Source organism: Phyllobates terribilis, unplaced genomic scaffold (genome assembly GCF_046119375.1).
Source record: "Phyllobates terribilis strain yellow unplaced genomic scaffold, ASM4611937v1 Scaffold_1__5_contigs__length_1240528914, whole genome shotgun sequence".
Taxonomy (NCBI): domain Eukaryota; kingdom Metazoa; phylum Chordata; class Amphibia; order Anura; family Dendrobatidae; genus Phyllobates; species Phyllobates terribilis.
In genome coordinates this window covers 978653454-978665927 of record NW_027362761.1, presented here as the reverse complement: position 1 = coordinate 978665927, position 12474 = coordinate 978653454, and the positions used below count along the sequence as shown (strand labels likewise).

At 48.0% G+C, this 12474-nt stretch overlaps 1 protein-coding gene across 5 annotated transcripts in view; it reads left to right on the top strand.

Moving 5' to 3' along the window:
- Positions 1-12474, top strand: part of LOC141156801 (cytochrome P450 3A29-like) — a 93329-nt gene that overhangs the window by 3477 nt on the left and 77378 nt on the right. The window lies entirely within an intron of this gene.

The following is a 12474-nucleotide window of genomic DNA, read 5'->3' as shown; positions in this document are numbered from 1 at the left end:
GGGTGTGATTGGTGCAGAGGCTGGTGCAGGCTGGCTGCAGGGATGTGCGTGTGTGATTGGTGCAGAGGCACAGGCTGGCTGCAGGGATGTATGGGTGTGATTGGTGCAGAGGCACAGGCTGGTGCAGGCTGGCTGCAGGGATGCGAGTGTGTGATTGGTGCAAAGGCACTGGCTGGCTGCAGGGATGTGTGGGTGTGATTGGTGCAGAGGCACAGGCTGGCTGCAGGGATGTGTGGGTGTGATTGGTGCAGAGGCTGGTGCAGGCTGGCTGCAGGGATGTGCGTGAGTGATTGGTGCAAAGACACAGGCTGGCTGCAGGGATGTGAGTGTGTGATTGGTGCAGAGGCTGGTGCAGGCTGGCTGCAGGGATGTGCGTGTGTGATTGGTGCAGAGGCACAGGCTGGCTGCAGGGATGTATGGGTGTGATTGGTGCAGAGGCACAGGCTGGTGCAGGCTGGCTGCAGGGATGCGAGTGTGTGATTGGTGCAGAGGCACAGGCTGGCTGCAGGGATGTGCATGTGTGATTGGTGCAGAGCACAGGCTGGCTGCAGGGATGTATGGGTGTGATTGGTGCAGAGGCACAGGCTGGTGCAGGCTGGCTGCAGGGATGCGAGTGTGTGATTGGTGCAGAGGCACAGGCTGGCTGCAGGGATGCGAGTGTGTGATTGGTGCAGAGGCACAGGCTGGCTGCAGGGATGTATGGGTGTGATTGGTGCAGAGGCACAGGCTGGTGCAGGGATGCGAGTGTGTGATTGGTGCAGAGGCACAGGCTGGCTGCAGGGATGCGAGTGTGTGATTGGTGCAGAGGCACAGGCTGGCTGCAGGGATGTGTGGGTGTGATTGGTGCAGAGGCACAGGCTGGTGCAGGCTGGCTGCAGGGATGCGAGTGTGTGATTGGTGCAGAGGCACAGGCTGGCTGCAGGGATGTGCGTGTGTGATTGGTGCAGAGGCACAGGCTGGCTGCAGGGATGTGTGGGTGTGATTGGTGCAGAGGCACAGGCTGGTGCAGGCTGGCTGCAGGGATGCGAGTGTGTGATTGGTGCAGAGGCACAGGCTGGCTGCAGGGATGCGAGTGTGTGATTGGTGCAGAGGCACAGGCGGGCTGCAGGGATGTGTGGGTGTGATTGGTGCAGAGGCACAGGCTGGTGCAGGCTGGCTGCAGGGATGCGAGTGTGTGATTGGTGCAGAGGCACAGGCTGGCTGCAGGGATGTGTGGGTCTGATTGGTGCAGAGGCACAGGCTGGTGCAGGCTGGCTGCAGGGATGTGAGTGTGTGATTGGTGCAGAGGCACAGGCTGGCTGCAGAGATGTGTGGGTGTGATTGGTGCAGAGGCACAGGCTGGTGCAGGCTGGCTGCAGTGATGGGAGTGTATGATTGGTGCAGAGGCACAGGCTGGTGCAGGGATGTGTGGGTGTGATTGGTGCAGAGGCACAGGCTGGTGCAGGCTGGCTGCAGGGATGTGTGGGTGTGATTGGTGCAGAGGCACAGGCTGGTGCAGGGATGTGTGGGTGTGATTGGTACAGAGGCACAGGCTGGTGCAGGCTGGCTGCAGGGATGTGAGTGTGTGATTGGTGCAGACTGATGGGGGAATTAAAAAAGTGGCTATTGCAGGGGCAGAGTGGTAACAAGAGTCGGCGGTTGGCTAATGGCGCCGCGCTCTGAAAAGAACAAGGGGAAAGAGTTAGTAGGGCTAAACTTTTATCTCGGCGCGTGTCTAAGCAGCCTGCAGTTACTGGAGCAGGGGAGCTGGGGCTAAGGTATGCTGGAGGGCAGGAACCCCTTGCGGACTGCCGGCCTCCGGGCATTGCTGCAGCAGGAGCAGTGAGACGACTGCTGAGCCCAGAACTATAGGCTTGTAGCCAGTGCTCACCTTCCTGTACTACCACATACTGCTTGGATGAGGGGGTGAGACATCTCTCCTGCCAGACAGTGCTGCTGATCCAGCACCTCTACGACCCAAAATGGGAGGAGGATGATACTGGCTCTGAGGGAACATTAAAGTAAGAGGAAGTGGCTGTACTAGCCATTCCTGCTCTCATTGGCCACATTAGAGGGAACATACCACTCATCGAGATAATAGAGGGGAGGGTGTGTGAACCTCAGTGTGAACCTGCTTTCATCTCTGAAGAGCACATGGTGCCAGTGGCGACTTTGCCAATCCTGGTGTTCTGTGGCAAATGCCAAGCATCCTGCACGGTGTTGGGCTGTGAGCACAACCCCCATCTGTGGACGTCAGGCCCTCATACCACCCTCATGGAGTCAGTTTCTAGCCGTTTGTGCAGACACATGCACATTTGTGGCCTGCTGGAGGTCATTTTGCAGGGCTCTGGCAGTGCTCCTCCTGTTCCTCTTTGCACAAAGGCGGAGGTAACGGTCCTGCTGCTGGGTTGTTGCCCTCCTACGGCGCCCTCCACGTCTTCTGGTGTACTGGCCTGTCTCCTGGTAGCGCCTCCAGCCTCTGGACACTACTCTGACAGACACAGCAAACCTTCTTGCCACAGCTCGCATTGATGTGCCATCCTGGATGAGCTGCACTACCTGAGCAACTTCTGTGGGTTGTAGAGTCCATCTCATGCTACAACAAGTGTGAAAGCACAACCAGCATTCAAAAGTGACCAAAGCATGGTACTGAGATGTGGTCTGTGGTCCCCACCTGCAGAACCACTCCTTTATTGAGGGTGTCTTGATAATTGCCAATAATTTCCATCTATTGTCTATTCCATTTGCACAACAGCATGTGAAATTGATTGTCAATCAGTGTTGCTTCCTAAGTGGACAGTTTGATTTCACAGAAGTTTGATTCACTTGGAGTTATATTCTGTTAAGTGTTCCCTTTATTTTTTTGAGCAGTGTATATCTATCTGAACTAACAGTCCTTCTGAGGACTAATCCAGCTGCATATATTCAATGGTGATAGCAGGAGCTAGGCAGGCAGTATATGTGGCTGACCACAGTGCATATAGTGCAAGAGGGTCCATTGAACGTCCTGTTAGTATAGGTATTCCACAACGTATATATATATCCATCTGAACTAACAGTCTTTCTGAGAACTAATCCATCTACATATAATCAGTGTTTGGCAGGCAGGCAGTGTATGTCGCAGACTACAGTGCATATAGTGCAAGAGGGTCTGCTGCTGTAACAATTACAGATATTTATAGACATAGCCCCAGATATCAGGGGCCAGGGCAAATTTTTTTTTTAATCTTAATTCTGGTTATTTGCTTAAAAAGCAATCCAGAGTACACAATTTTTCTGCTCCATTTGCTTGATAGCACTGCAGAATACAACCAGATCAGTTCCATATTACAGCGATAAAAATCCAGAAATTTGAACTGAACGTGGAAAAAATTGGCCTCCTTTATCATTCTGTTGCGGTCAAGCTATTCACACTAGGTGTCTGTGAAGAATAGTATTAGTAAATTACAGGCCTGCTATTTAAAACCGTGGTTCTCTGTCAGACATATCACCTATAAGAGTGTTCCAAAATCAGCCAATTCTCGTGAACGTGGAAAATATTGTCCTCCATTAAAAATGGGCAAGGTGCGTGGCAAGGGACGTGGAAGTGGACGTGATGGTGATGGTGCATGCAGAGGCCGAGGACGTTGCCGTAGGCAAGCTGAAATTGTGCCACAACAAACACTCACATCTTGTCACCCGACCTTTCTGTCCCAATTACTAGGGGACCGCAGTACACCACTATTGAACCCAGAGCAGTGTCAAAAGGTTGTTGGTTGGATAGCAGATAATGCTTCCAGGCATTTGCCACCACCACTACCACACTGTCTTCCATACGGTCAAGTCTCAGTAGCCGTGAGTCTGGACTGCATATTCCTCACCCTGATCCTTTTTCCTCTCACCATTCCGAGTGCCTGGAGACAACTGATCCCACACTTGGACACTCAGAAGAGCTGTTCACTTTCCATTTGTAGATTAGGAACTCTCGCCAGGCCAGCTTCAAGTGAGTCAAGAGGAGAATGTGTGTAGCGATGCCAAAATATTTGAGCAGCCACGGTCACACCATGGCAACGGTGGAAAAGTGCAATTACTGTCGCAAGAGGTGAATGACGTTGCTGATGAGACCCAATTGCCAGAAAGTCAGGAGGAGGACTAGGGTGCGGAAGTTGAAGAGGTGGTAGATGATATAATGATATAGTAACTGACCCAACCTGGCAGGGGAAAATACAGAGCGAGGACAGCAGCACACATGGGGAGGGAGGCGTAGCACCACAACAGGCAGGAAGAAGCAGTGTTGTGGCCGCAGACACAAGGTGGGAAAGCGTTCCTCGTAATGCCATCACGACTGAAGTTGCCATACAACTGTTAGGTCTTCCTGAGTCTGGTTATTTTTTAAAGACTCTGCAGATAACCTCAAAAAGGCCATTTGTATTACCTGCCAGGCCAGCATCAGCAGGGGAGCACCCAACTTTGTGGGCCGAACCCCAGGGTCCAGAAACAGTGTCTGCGGGTGACACCACTGCATCTTCCGCTGTTGTGCGTGTACGCCAATCCCCTGTCCATGTCGCATGCCAAGATGCCTCCCGCCCTGCACCTGTCGCTGCATACTCTCAACTAGCACCATCAGCAAGCACATCCACATCCTTGTCCCAGAGCAGCGTTCAGTTGTCCCTACCCCAGTTCTTGGAACGCAAGTGCAAATACGCAGCCAACGCCCCACAGGCCACACTACTAAATTCACACATTTCACGACTACTTGCACTTGAAATGTTGCCTCTTAGGCTTATGGAGACTGAAGCTTTCCACAACCTGATGGCGCCGGCCTTCCCTAGGTACTCAGTCCCCAGCCTCCACTATTTCTCCCTGTGTTCCGTCCCCACATTTCACAAGCACGTGTCCCACAACATTAGCCGTGCCCTCAACAACACAGTTACTGGGAAAGTCCACCTATTACCATGGACATGTGGACAAGCTCTTGTGGGCAGGGATAGTACATCTCGCTGACGACACTCTGGGTTAATATAATGGAAGCCGGGACCCAGTCGGACCTTGGGACGTAACACGTCCTCTCGATGCTGAGGATTGCGGGCCCTGGGTCAATCAGGGTTTCCCCCACATTCTACAGCTCCTGCACCTCCATTTCCGAAATGACCACATCAGTCGCAAGCTGGAAGCACTGCAGCACTGCCTTGGCCAAGCGGCAACAGTCTGTGCTGAAGCTAATATGCTTAGTTTGCAGCTTCTAGCTCACCGACTGATTTGCGATGTCCCCACGCGTTGGAACTCTACATTGCAGATTTTGGGAAGGATTTGTGAGCAGAAGAGGGCAGTTGTTGACCACCAAAATCAACAAGGCCATCAGTATTTAGTTCAGACTCCACACATAAGACCTCAGGAATTTACATGGATGTCAGACATATGTACCATCCTCCAAAACTTTGAGGACTCCTCCAAGATGGTGAGTGACGATGACACCATAATTAGCGACACCATTCCGCTTCTCTGTCTTCTAAAATGCTCTCTGCTCACAATTAAAGAGGATGCATTGCAGGCGGAGCATGATGAGATGGAGCAAGGAACCATACAGGGTGATTCCACAGAGCCCAGCCTCATCTCATCACAACGTGATTGGGTGACAATGAGGAAGAGGAGGAGGAAGAACAGGAGCTAGTTTCCTGCGCTATAGACGGTACTATCTGCACAATTGTCATACCGTCTGTTCAGCGTGGATGGCCTGAGGACAGGGACGAGGAGGATGAGGAGGAGAGCATGGTCAGTCTTCCTCTTGGTGAAGACACGGAAGTCTTGCCTCTTTGCAGTCTGGCACACATGGCTGAGTTTATGTTACGCTGCCTTTCCCGTGACCCTCGCGTTGTCCAAATTTTGGGTGACAGTCATTACTGGTTGGTGACACTTCTAGACCCACGCTACAAGGAGAACTTTCTGCCTCTTATTCCTGTGCAGGACAGGCCTAATAAAATGGGGCAGTACGAGAAGGCCCTTGTTGCAGAATTATTGAAAAAATTCCATCTGAAAATGCTGGCGACAGAGGTCACAGTTCGTTGGACAATGAAGGAGAACAGACGAGAGAGACACAAATGCTATCCAGCAGAGACAGGGGAACACTGTCAAAGTTCTGGGACAGTTTTCTCAGACCCTCCCATTGCACAGGCCCTGAGGCGTGGGGTACTCTCACAAGGAGGGAAAAGTTTGGGAAGATAGTGAGGGAGTATCTTGCCGACCGTACCAACGTCCTCCGTGATTCCTCTGTGCCTTATAATTATTGGGTATCCAAGCTGGACACGTCGCATGAACTCGCTCTCTATGCCTTAGAGGTCCTGGCCTGCCCTGCCGCTAGCGTTTTGTCAGAGCGGGTTTTCAGTAACACCAGTGGAATTAAACCGATAGGTGCATCCGCCTGTCAACTGAAAATGCTGACAGGGTGACACTTATAAAAATGAACAAGGGTTGGATTGGGCCAGACTTCTCAACACCACCGAATGATAGCAGCGTAATATAAACTCAAATTTAGTGGGGTATTTTTTGGGAGGTCTAACTCTATTCCCATGCACCTCTGTCTTCACACCCAGATATGGGTATACGCTTCCTGATTTTGTCTATTTGCTCTTGTCCTCCTCTTTCTCCGCATCATCATCCTCCTTCATATCACCACTATATCTACCATATCTACATCTCTTGCAAGGGACATTAGAGTTTCTCCAAATTTTTGGCAGCCGTTGCATTCACTGCATAGGCAAACAGTATGAGAGACCCACTTCCTAATAATGGGAACATTGTTTTCAGGAGGTCCTCCGACCTCTACGTCTCTTGCAAGGGGCATTGGAGTACTTCCAAATATTTGGCAGCCATTGCATTCACTACTTAAGCAAACAGTATGGTAGACCCACTCCATTTTAAAGGGAACATTTTGTACTCGTTACTGTAGCCCAGCTCCATGTGTCTTTAAATTGTTAGTAGGGTTTTTCATAAATTTTGGCAGCCGTTGGACTCACTGCATACCCTATAACTGAAAAGCAGACCTTCTACTTTATAATGGAAACATGTCGTACTCGTTACTGTGGCCCACCTCTATGTGTGTTTGGCAGCCGTTGCATTCACTCCGTAGGCAAACAGTATGGGAGACCCACTCCATTTTAATGGGAACATTTCGTACTCGTTACTGTAGCCCAGTCTTTAAATTGTTAGTAGGGTTTTCCTAACTTTTGTTTGCCTTTGGATTCACTGCATACCCTATAACTTGATAGCAGACCATCTCCTTTCTAATGGGAACATATCGTTACTGTGGCCCAGCATAATGTGTCTTTAAATTGTCAGTGGGGTTTTTCCTAAATTGTGGCAGCCGATGGACTCACTGCATACCCTATAACTGGATAGCAGACCTTCTCTTTCTAATATGAACATGTTGTTACAGTGGCCCAGCTCTATGTGTCTTTAAATTGATAGTGGGGTTTTTCCTAAATTTTGGCAGCCGTTGGACTCACTGTATAGCAGACATTCTCCTTTCTAATGGGAACAGGTCGTTACTGTGGCCCAGCTCTATGTGTCTTTAAATTGTTAGTGGGGGTTTTTCCTAAATTTTGGCAGCCGTTGGACTCACTGCTTACTCTATAACTGTATAGCAGACCGTCTCCTTTTTAATGGGAACATGTCGTTACTGTGGCCCAGCTCTATGTGTCTTTAAATTGTTAGTGATGTTTTTCCTAAATTTTGGCAGCCCTTGCAGTCACAGCATGGGCATTAACACTATAGGAGACCCATTTTTTCACTGAGACCCTCCTCTATGTCTCTTCAAAGGGGTATTGGGTTGCGTCCAAATTTTTGGCAGCCCTTGCAGTCACTGCATACACAATAGTATAGGAGACCCACTCTCTAATTATGGGAACAACAAAGCATTGCCGACTGCTGGCCCTTTAAGAATAGTAACAGGATGAGTCTGATGATGTTTCACACACCATATGGCCAGATAAGGTTGTAAAATGTCAAAATGACATTTCCCGGTGAATGCATTTATTTTGGTTGAAAGCAATGCAAAAGTGTAAAAACGCATCAAAAACGCTATGTGTGAGCATAGCCCTAGGTGTGGAGGAGCATTTTTGTTTTTGGTTATTTATTTTCCCTTATATACAAGTCATTGTCCTGGAAAGGATGTTCTTTAACATATTTCCCAGGACAATCCATTTTGGTTTCGTTTTTGTATGTTTTATTGTGAGTCCGTAAAAGTGGCATAATACCTCTGACAATGTTGTTGATAACAGTGACCTGAGAGTCAGAAATGCTTCCAGGGGTCTTCCTTATGTTGTTCCCATGTCATTTGAGCACTGTTCCCATCGATTTGAGCAATTTTTAGGCCCTCTGCAGACCACCGGGGAGAGCCGCCGGAAAAATGCTCGAGTTTCCCATAGACTTACATTGGGCTCGTTGCTCGGACCGAGCACTCGAGCATTCCAATTTGCTCGACCCGAGCAACGAGTAACGAGCATTTTAGTACTCGCTTATCACTAGCGGTGTCCTGTCACTCACTGAGCGCTGCTCCGGAGCTGCTCACTCTCCCTAGCTCCTCTGTGTCAGCGGTCGCAAATTGTCATCAGAAGTGATCCCATATTACTGCGGTAATAATTGTGACATTTTTTTGAGCGTGTCAAATATTACTCTCCATTTAAAGTCTGCCACCTGGGTGTTGTTCATCCTATTCACACTTGGTCGCTGACCAGTACCACTAGTGATGAGCGAACCTGCTTGTCACTGCTTGGTACTTGCCCGAGCATCTCACTGCTTGAGATGCTCGGCGCTCGGCAAGTATTTCCGGGATGCTCGGGCGAGAGTTCGGGTCCCCTCCCTGCTTGCTTAGCGCACTTTAGAGAGCCAATGAACATGCAGGGATTGTCTGCCACTCACTGTAATGCCGTAGCCATCTTGGTAGTGGCATTACAGTGATTGGCTGCCCCCATAGCGTCATCAGGTCTATATGAAACCTGGTGAGCCTATGCTTATCACAGTCTAACCTTCAGACAGGCAGAGGTGCTGCTGTGTGAGGGACAGAATTGGCGGTGTAATAGTAAGGTATAGGTATTTCACACCAGGATACATATCCTCCCATCACACAGGCCCTGAGGCGCGGGGTACCCTCACAAGGAGTGAAAAGTTTGGAAAGATGGTGAGGGAGTACCTTGCCGACCATACCAACATCCTCCGTGATTCCTCTGTGCCTTATAATTATTGGGTATCCAAGCGGGACACGTGGCATGAACTGGCTCTCTACGCCTTGGAGGTCCTGGCCTGCCCTGTCGCTAGCCTTTTGTCAGAGCAGGTTTTTAGTGCCAACGGGGGAATTATAATTGATAGGCGCATCCACCTGTCAACTGAAAATGCTGACAGGTTGACTCTTATAAAAATGAACAAGGGCTGGATTGGGGAAGACGTCTCAACACCACCGAATAATAGCAGCGTAACAAACTCAAATCCAGTGTCTTTTTTTGGGAGGTCTATTCCCATGCACCTCTTCACACCCAGACATGGGTATTCTTCCTGATTTTGTCTATTTTCTGTTGTCCTCCTCCTTCTCCTCATCCTCATCCTACATCACCATATCGCCAGAGTAACCGTGATGCATCACCCACATAATTTTTTTTAAGGGTGTTTATTATGCCTGTAGGAGATGTTTGTTATATAGTATGTTCATGTATACCCCCCAAGGGTAAATGTTTTTCAGCCTATACAAGTATCTCCTATACAAGTATAGGAGACCCACTTCTTTGTAATGGGAACATTTTTTTAAATGAGGCCCTCCTCTAAGTCTCTTCCAAGGGGCATTGGATTGCGTCCAAATTTTTGGCAGCCCTTGTAGTCACTGCATACGCAAAAACAGTATAGGAGACCCGCTCCTTTTATAATGGGAACTTTTTTTTTACTGAGGCCCTGTCTTTTCAAAGGGGTATTATCGCGCACAGTGTGGGAAAGACTAAGTGCAACACGAAGGGACGAGGGGAAGGAAGTCCAGACACTAGGGAAAGGGGGAGTTGAGACCCCTAGTCAGGTTTAATAACACCATGCCTCACCTACCGTCCCTATATTTGTTCCACATCAATTGCCGAGCAGGAAACCTAAGCCCTGTATATTCCTAGAGCTACGCCCTGGATAGGGAGGGGGGTGAGCACTGGTTAGTTCCCACTATAAACTAAAGACAACAAGAGAGACAACCAAAGGTGGAGAAACTTAGCTTGAGCAGACTCCAGAGAGATAACACCAAACGTCCTCCAAGGGCACCAGAGAGGAAGTAAGCCGACTGCTGAAGCTCCAAGCCTTCACAAGGGATAGTGTGAATATCACTGGCGACTCCCTGAAGAAGACTGAGAGTTTATAAACACCAAAATGTGTCAATCAGAGTAGGAGGGAGGTTGCCGCTGGTTCCAAAAGTCAGAAAGATTAAGAAGGCGTCTGCAATGCCAAACGCAGAGACCTTCTGCAGCCAGATGCAGAGTGACTCTGTTGCATCTGACACACTTGTGACAGGTATTGGGATGCGTCAAAAATTTAGGCAGCCGTTGTAGTCATTGCATACGCAATAACTGTATAGCAGAACCGCTCCTTTTAAATGGGAATATTTTGTTACTGAAGCCCTCCTCTATGTGTCTTCAAATTGGTATTGGGGTATTTCGAAAATATAGGCAGCCGCTGCATTCACTAGATATGCAATAACAGTATAGGAGATCCGCTCCTTTTGTAATGAGAACATTTTTTTACCTAGGCCCTCCTGTATGAGTCTTCAAAGGGGTTTTGTCATTTTTCCAAATTTTGGGCAACACTTGCAGTCACTGCATACGCAATAACAGTATAGCAGACCCGCTACTTTATAATGGGAACATTTTTTTAAACTGAGACCCTCTTCTATGTCTCTTCAAAGGGGTATTGAGGTTTTCTCAAATTTTGGCCAGGCCTTGCAGTCACTGCATATGCAATAACAGTATAGTTAATAATGGAAACAGCAAAGCCCTCTAACAATAGTGAGGACCGACTGCTGGCCCTTTAACAATAGTAAGTGCCGCCTGATGGCCCTGTAACAAGAGGCTTTGTGACTTTCAGAGTCCTTCCTTCATAAATGAAACAGGATATGTCTGATCATGTCTCACATACCACATGGGCCGATAAGGTAGTAAAATGTTAAAATGACATTTACAGGTGAATGTATTTTTCGCCATTGAAAGCAATGCAAAACTGCAAAAACGCAGAAAAAAATGCTACGTGTGAACATAGCGCAAGGTCAGGAGGAGCATTTTTTTTGTGTGTATGTTTTTGCCTTATATACAAATCATTACCCTGGAAAGACTGTTTCTTAACGTCCAGGAAAATCCATTTTGGCTTTGTTTTGGTATGTTTTATTGTGAGTCTGTAAAAGTCGTGTAATACTTTGACAACATTGTTCACAGCAGTGACCTGGAAGTCAGAGATGCTTCCAAGGGTCTTCCCCATGTTTCTATGTCATTTGAGCACTGATATATATTGATTTGACCAATTTTTCAGCCCCCTGCAGACCTCTGGGGTGGGCTGCCGGAAAAATACTAGATTTTCCCAATGACTTACATTGGGCTCGTTACTTGGGTTGAGCACCCGAGCATTCCAATTTACTCGACCCGAGCAATGAGCACCTGAGCATTTTAGTGCTCGCTCACCACTAATGCTGGGATATTCAACTGGGGCGCCATCATGGTACAGAGGCTGTGATCACTGCCACAGCCTCTGCCCACTCCCTGAAAGAAGCATCATCAGTGATATCCATTACAGGGGCCGGTTAGTCCCTGCTCTACTGAGCATGTGTCAGTTGTCAATTCCGACATATGCTCAGTACGAGCTCCTTTGATCAGGTTATCCAGGATTACTTCATTTTTTTACCAAGGGCCTAAGAACCAACAGGCAAATAAGTAGTTGTTAACTATCTGTCTGTTGTGCCCGGCGCTGATCTCTGCCGGCACAGAGCAGACGAAGATTCAACAGCTCCTGCTGACGTCATGTCGACAGAGCAGCGACTTCTCTTCCGCTCTGCTCTGCTGACTGGCCATAGAATACTGTCTTATATTTACCCTGCCTTCGATTATTGTGAAATTTATGCAATCTATCTGCTCTGTCCCTAATTAATATCTATTGTATGATTTTTGATTTAGTATTGGTCATTTATATAACCAGTACTATTGTGATGAATCATCTGTGTGGTTTTAATATAATTTAATAAAATTATAGTTTTTAGTGGGGGATATTCTTCTTTAGTTTTTTTTTTTTGGCCCCCTAACGTCATAAGTAAATAGTTTTTTGGTAGTTTTGGCACAATCTCAGACAATAGCATTTAAATAACGTGGTCACCATTGCCCACGAATAGGACAGTATGTATCGGGTGTCAGGATCTCTTTAATTATAATCACATATGAACAAGTTCTAATATTAGAAATGTCGATAAATATTCTGCAATTATTAGATTCAATATAAAATAAATAAAACCTATTTTTT